Below are 7500 nucleotides of genomic sequence, written 5' to 3' on the forward strand. Positions count from 1 at the left end.
GTCAACTCAGGTTTTGATTAATATGCTTATAGGGTTTGACAGTGTCCTTTGTCACTGATACGTTATAAAGTGGCACTTATTTTATGTATTTTTCTTTAGAAGTTTAATTTATTTATATCAGTGCCTTGTGCTGTCAAAATCGACTTTTGCAAAGCCGGAGACTTTATAACATTTGCTTATTTATTCCCTGACGTACTGATACCAGTTGCCATTTCCTGAGATGAATATTTGATCATTGTTTCATTGTTTTACGCTTGTAAAGCAATTGCATTCTGCAGAAGTGCAATGAATCACTTCTATACCCATTGAGAGCCATTCCAAAGGGCAAACCTTACAAGCCGGGAATTAACACTTGTTCCTGTAACTCACCACCGACTTGACGGTTCGGTAATTCGGGGTCTCCAGAGGTCACACCACCATCTCGGATTTCTCTTGAGAGAGAGAAGGTATAGCCATGCCTGCCTGCGCTTTTTTGACTAACCTCCCGAAGCAGATCTAATTCACATACCACGGGGAAGTAGTCGCGGGTATTCCAGTTACCTTTGCCGACGGGAAGGTGAAACTGGGTCTAGTTCGCGTAGAAAGCGCTCTCGCGAGAGAGCAAGAGCGACCTGACCCTGTTGGCCGCCACGGAGGTTTTCAGTTGAACCCTTCGTTCCTCGTATATCCCCTAGCCATCATCCGTCTGCCCCCCCCCCCCCCTCCCCACAGCCCCAAACAGCACACGCGCACGCACATGCGCACGAACAGCTCCTAATATCTCTTATTTGCATATTCCCTATCACAGCAACCACCTCTCTACTTTTACATATGTCTCTAATATCCGATATCCCCTCCCCTACTAAACATAAGACTAATATCCCAAACCCCCTCCCGTCCATACCATAAGTCTCTGATATCCCTTATGACCCCCTCCCCACCAAAACAGAAGACTGATGTCCACTACCCCCTCCCCACCATAACATAAGCACACACGCCGAGAAGTTTCCATCCGGGTTGGCAAAGGCACAGAGATAATACAGGTCTGAGGGGGGAAAAAAAAAGGAGCGGAGAAGAAATTGTTGATGATGGCGTGAGGTGGAGGGAAATTAAAATTCTTTCGCTTTGGATGTTATGTAAGGGAAAGTTGAAGAAAATGAAGATTCCATCCAAATTAGACTAAAAAAAAAGGAAGAGTATGAAAGAATGAAAAAAGGAAACAAGGGAAAGTTTACGAATAAAGAAAGTACTGCAAGAATACAAGGAGATCTGAGCAAAAAATCTAGGTAATGAATGCGATGAAAAAGGATAATAAATAAATGTTTTCAAAAGAATGGAGGGGGTTATCACACTATAAATATATATATATAGTGTATATATAATATATATATTATATATATATATATATATATATATATATAATATATATATATATTATATATATATATTAAGTATATGTAGTTATATATATATATATATATATGATATTAATTCTAGTATTTGACATTTCTAAGGGAATAGATCGGTGAAATATCGGTATTGTTGTTATGTCACTGATGAGACAATTATGTTCAATGGAGAATATTATTTGTTGATCGCTGTCCAACGATGTACAAGCAGTGGCCCTGACATTACATTAAGATCCTGTTGTGTACAGCTCTCTTGACGTATATGGGAGGGATTATGCAATCAGTGCTTAAGGAAAAAAAAAAGCTCGTAAAGGAATGCAGTATTTAATTGAATATATTACTAGAAACTTGTTGTGGTCTCCTGAAAATACTCATGAAATTGTAAAAATACTACAATCTTCAAAGACTTCGGCAATACTGAGAAAAGGAAAATAATAGACTAGCAATTCTTATTTTTTTTTTTACCCCCCAAAAAAAAAAAAGAGAGAACAAAATGTTATAAAAAATAAATAAGTTAAGATGGTTGTATAGTAATAATGCCATAATAGTCTCCCTTCTTCATGAAATTCTAAGTCAAACTTTTTATAATGAAGTTATACGATCCACTTTGCAGCTGGTGAGCACTTAAGATAAATTCAGATGAGAAAGAGAGAAAAAAGAAATAGCAACAAAAGAGATTTCTAACACGCAGAGAAGACGAAAGAGAGAAGAGAAATTAATGAAGAAAGAAATAGTTTCTCAAAGGCAAAGAACGCGGAGAAGAATAAAAAAAAAAGGAGAGGAGAGGAACGAACAATATCGAATTTCTCAAAAGTAAAGAAGAGGAAGAAGAGGGAAGAAAAAATGCGAGGAAGAAAGAGAAAGAGAAAGAAAGAAAAGAAAGGAGAAAAGAAGAGGAGAAGAGAAAGAAAGAGAGAGAAGAAAGAGAAACAGGAGAGAATTTTGAGAAGAAAGAAAAGAGAAAGAGAAACAGAAAGAGATTGGGAAAGAAAGAAATAGAAGAAAGGGAAAAATATGAGAGAGAGGAGGAGAAAGGAGAATAGAGAAATGAAGAAGAGAGAAAAGGAAAGAAAGAGAAAGAAAGAAAGAAGCGAACGGGGGGGGAAGAGAAAAGAAGAGAAGGAAAGAAGAAAGAGGAGAGAAAGAGCAAGAAGAGGAAAGGAAGAAAGGAACGAAAGGAACAGACGAGGAAAAGAGAGAAGAAAAAAAGAGAAGAAGAGAAAGAAGAGAGGAAGAAAGGAAAGGAAAGAAAAGAAAGAAGAAAAAGAAAGAAAGAAGAGGAGAAAGAAGGAGAGAAAAGAGGAAAGAAAAGAAATGAGAAAAAACGAGAAGAAAGAAGAGAGAAAGAAAGAGAGATAGAAGAAAGAAAAGGAAAGAGAAGGAAACGAAGATGAGAAAGAAGAGATAAACTAGAAGAGAAGGGAGAAAAGAAGTAGAGAAAGAGAGAGAGAAGAAAAGAAGACGGAGAGGGAAAGAAAGAAGGAAAGGAAAGAAGAAAGAAAAGAGAAGAGAAGAGAGGAAAGAAAAGAAAGAGAAAAGGAAAGGACAAAAAAGAAGAAGAACCGAGAAAAGAGAGAAGAAAGAACGAGAAAGAAAAGAAAGAAGAGAAGAAGAAAAGAGAAGAAAGAAGAAAGAAAGAAGAGAAAGAGACAAGAAAAGAGAGAAAAGAGAGAAGAGAAGAAAAGGAGAGGAAAGAAAGAAGAGAGAAAGAGAAGAGAAAGAAAAGAGAAAGAAAGAAAGAGAAAGAAGAACGAACGGAGCAGGAGAAAGAGAAAGGAGAAAGAAGCGAGAGGAGAAAGGAAAGAAGAAGGAAGATTTGCGGCGAGAGAGAAGAAAACGAAGAAAGAAAAGAAGAGAAAGTGAGAAATGAAAGAAGAACGAGAAAAGAGGAAAAAGAAGGAAGAGAGAAAGAAGAGAGAGAGAAGAAAAGAAAGGAAAAGGTACAGAAAAGAAAAGAGAAAGAAATACTGAGAAGAGAAACGTGAAGGATTTACTCCTCACTTGAAAAGAAAAGCGGCACAAAACTTCATAATTGGTCCGTATGCTGCGACACACACACACACACACACACACTTGCAGTCATTGGGTCAAGATGTGAAGGTAACGATGGAATAAGAAGAATAAGAACAAAAGAAATAACGTTAAAGAAGAATGAAGACGCTGAACATTAATTTATTTTCAGTTCTGAGAAGACCCCGTGTCATCCAAACACAAAAAGTTATTTATTTATTTATTTATTTTTTTAGAAAAATAGATAGATGTACCAAATAAATTTTAATTCTTTTTCATTCTGAGGAGATCGAAGTAAAAACAACGGACAAATACGAGTCCTTTTCTGATAATTGTAGGGAAAATCAATAAATATCAAATGAAGACGCTGAACATTAACTTGTGTCAATATATGGGGAGACCAAGTTATCAAAACGATACAAGGATAAATTTTGATAAAATTTTAAGAAAAATGGCTGTACGAAAAGTTGCTTAACGTGAATTTATTTTTAACTCTGAGGAGACCGAGTCACCGACATAAACAAATAAGGAAATAATAACAACCAAGAAGAATTGGAGAAAATAGGAAAATTTGCCGAAGACATTCTCATCAAATACAGATCATGAGCCAAAGTACCTTCTTCAAGTGGCTACAAAAGCGCCACTTCTACTCAGACAGATTCCAGGTTATGGAAAATCTTTTCGACTCTACCTAAAAGAAAAACTACAATGAGAATAATGACATTAAACAGATAATGCTGTAGGAAATGGAACTGGATGGGTGGGAAGACATGCAATCCAGGAAGCAAAGGAAAACGCAATGGATATCAAGTTGGCCTCTGTAAGTGTTGACGCTCTAGTGCAGGTGTTCTTAACCTTTTCATGACTCCAGACGCCAAGTGAATTGCCAAGTATGATTCCATGCCCCCTTTGCTTAAGTCCACTTAAGTCCTATTTGTTGACAATATAACTTCATATTCTTAGTTAAATACATACTTTAGGTATGAATAGCTAGGAATAGAACATACAGGAAAATCAAAAGCACTCATAGCTTAATACAGCTTTTTTTTTTTTTTTTTTTTTTTTTTACAAAATGGACCTATGTATACATTGACACATTAAAATCGAATATATACAAATATCCAGAAATCAAATCCCATACGCCCAGCATGAGGTTGTCATACCTCCATTGGGTATGGGTACCCACAGGTTAAGAACCCCCGCGCTATTAGGAAAGTGATATTTCTCAATGTAAGGAGTTCCTCAAACTGTTCTTCGGAAGAATCGTGTCGAAATGATGAGGGACAAAAGTTGTTTACTGTTTATGTGTCAGTAAAGTGAATCCCTCGAGAAAAAGCTTTGTGTTTATGTATCATGGAAGCTGAATCCCTCGAGAAAATGCCTAGTGTTTATGTATCATGGAAGCTGAATCCCTCGAGAAAAAGCCTAGTGTTTATGTATCATTGCAGATGAATCACTCGAGAAAAGAGCCTAGTGTTTATCTGTCAATGAAGCTGAATCTCTCGAGAAAAAGTTTAGTGTCTATGAGTCAACAGAGCTGAAGAACTTTTAAAAATAAAGCTTAGTGTGCACGAGCTAAGAAATTTAAATAGTTAAGAATGAAGCTCAGCGCCGATGAGTTAGTAAAGCTGAGGAGCTAAAGATAAAGCTTATTGTTTATGATCTAATAAATTTGGATAATTCGAATAAAGCTTAGTGCCAATGAGTTAGTAAAGCCGAAGAACTATTGGTAAAGCTTAGTGTGCTTGGGCTAAGAAATTTGAATAATTCGAATAATGCTCAGTGCCGATGAGTTAGGAAAGCCGAGGAACTAAAGATAAACCGTAGTGTTTATGAGCTATAAATTTTAAAATAATTAGACTAAAGTTTATTGCTGATGAGTTAGTAAAGCTGATTAACTTAAACAAACATAAGTGAGCCAATGCAGCTGCATGGATGGCTATATATATATACAAGGTCAGTCGCTGAGACAAAGCTGAATGTTTATGAGCCATTAAAACTACGTAGATTACTCAATCGAGATTTCTTATCAGATAAAACTACCTGGAGTAGTTGACGCTTTCTATTGAGTTCATGGCAAAAACTGCAGAGCTTGACAGTTACGATCATAAGTCAGGTAATGACTGATCATTATAGTTATTGACAGTTTACCGTTATAGTATGGCGATACCCTAGTGCAGTGGGGTAAGTTAATTAAAGTTAAGTATACTTTAGTTTTACCAGACCACTGAGCTGATTAACAGTCCTCCTAGGGCTGGCCCGAAGGATTAGATATTTTTACGTGGTTAGGAACCAATTGGTCACCTAGCAACGGGACTTACAGTTTATTGTGGGATCCGAACCACATTATATCGAGAAATGAATTTCTATCACCAGAAATAAATTTCTCTGATTCCCCGTTGGCCGAGCCGAAAATCGAACTTCGGACCACCGGATTCGTAGGCGAGCGCGAAAACCACTCGTCCAACGAGGAACTCTTAACCAGGGATGCAAAGCTGGTTCCTAATAGGTGTGAGGATGACCATGAATAATATGAATATTATGAATAATTAAAGCAAAATGTATTTTCGCTTATTTGGGGAGTAAACCTACAAAATACTTTGTTGTTGTTGTTAATGTTGTTGTTGTTGTTTTGGGGCTAGGAAAGGTCTATGGAAAAGCATAAAAAGGTCTGAAAAAGGTGTTTCGCGTTTAGTTAAAGATACAGGAATTTTAGGAAAGGATATTTATGATTTATTTTTTAGAATTCAAATAAAGAGAAATAAATAATGTGCATGTAACACAGTACATAAAAATGATTTCTAATAAAATATAGCGTATTTACATTAATTTTCTTTGGTGAAACAAGGCTCTATTTGATTAGATTTTAGCACATGTTAATTTAAGTTAAGTTAGGGATATAATGTTTACAACTTCTGCATACGGGGAAAATCTTGCACGCGTCCCAAGCAAGCTGGAGGTCGGATCACTCGTTAGTATTTCCTTCAAAGAATAAAAATAAAATAAAATAAGTAATAATAATAATAATAATAATAATAATAATAATAATAATAATAATAATAATAATAATAATAATAATAATAATTTGTATCTAAGTTTTTATTTCAGCAATTCAAGGGGGTGATTGAACTGACAGCTAATTGAAAGGGGTGCATACATTGAAAAAGTTTCAGAACCATTGCCCCAGTGGGAAATATTTGCACATTGCAGTTCTTGAGCTAAAATACCCATTTCTTCTTCATATTCGATGAATAATTTGCTTAAAATGCTCTTTAACGAATGCAGACGGTTTTGTCAATGTCAACGAAATGAATGCTTTCGAAACCATATGAATAAACACAGATTATATTTTCATAAATATATGCACCAATAGACTCTAACTGCAAAGAATTTTATAAAATAAAACTCATTGCTAACTGAATTTATTTTTGTCTGAATGCGAATAAGAAGTGATGACTTAACAAAATACTATTTCAAAATACTGCAAGTAATTATGGTATAATCAACAATAAATCATGGAGTTCTATAAAAAAAAACAGACTTATCATAAATGCCAAAAATTCACATTTATAGAAACCAATAAAGTTCACTAACCTGGGCTTTAAAGTAACAATGTTTAACTGCACGGAAAAATTTGTAGTTTACATAAAAAAAATCTTATGAGCTCGTAATTTCTGATACAACACGTGAGTGAGTTAGCGAAGTGCCATACGTAAATTTACATGGTGATATAAGCGATAGCAAATATCTAATAATTAAGAAAACATCCACAATCCTCACAATATCTGTGGCGACACAAGCAATGTTATCCTTCAGACCCGATTTCCTCATATTTAAAAGGTTATCCATAACTAACTTAATTCACCTAGATAGGCACACTTTAAAATGCTTATTAATCTGGACTAACCTTTAGTGATTTCTGCTAGGCAGGAAAAGAGACGCCTTGGATCACTTTCTGTCTTCCTTTTTTCGCAACAGCTTAAGCTCTCTCTCTCTCTCTCTCTCTCTTGTTGTCAGTCACCTTCCCCCAGGCTAGTGGTACTTGGTGCTGCTGAGATCTTTCGAAGAAACCCAGGGAAAGAAAAAAGAAGAAAAAGAAGAA

The 7500-nt window shown here is 35.6% G+C and overlaps 1 long non-coding RNA gene across 1 annotated transcript in view; it reads left to right on the forward strand.

Moving 5' to 3' along the window:
• LOC135219198 (uncharacterized) overlaps positions 1–7500 on the forward strand; it is a 62845-nt gene that overhangs the window by 50338 nt on the left and 5007 nt on the right. The window lies entirely within an intron of this gene.

This window comes from Macrobrachium nipponense, chromosome 1, assembly GCF_015104395.2.
Source record: "Macrobrachium nipponense isolate FS-2020 chromosome 1, ASM1510439v2, whole genome shotgun sequence".
NCBI classification, from domain to species: Eukaryota; Metazoa; Arthropoda; class Malacostraca; order Decapoda; family Palaemonidae; genus Macrobrachium; species Macrobrachium nipponense.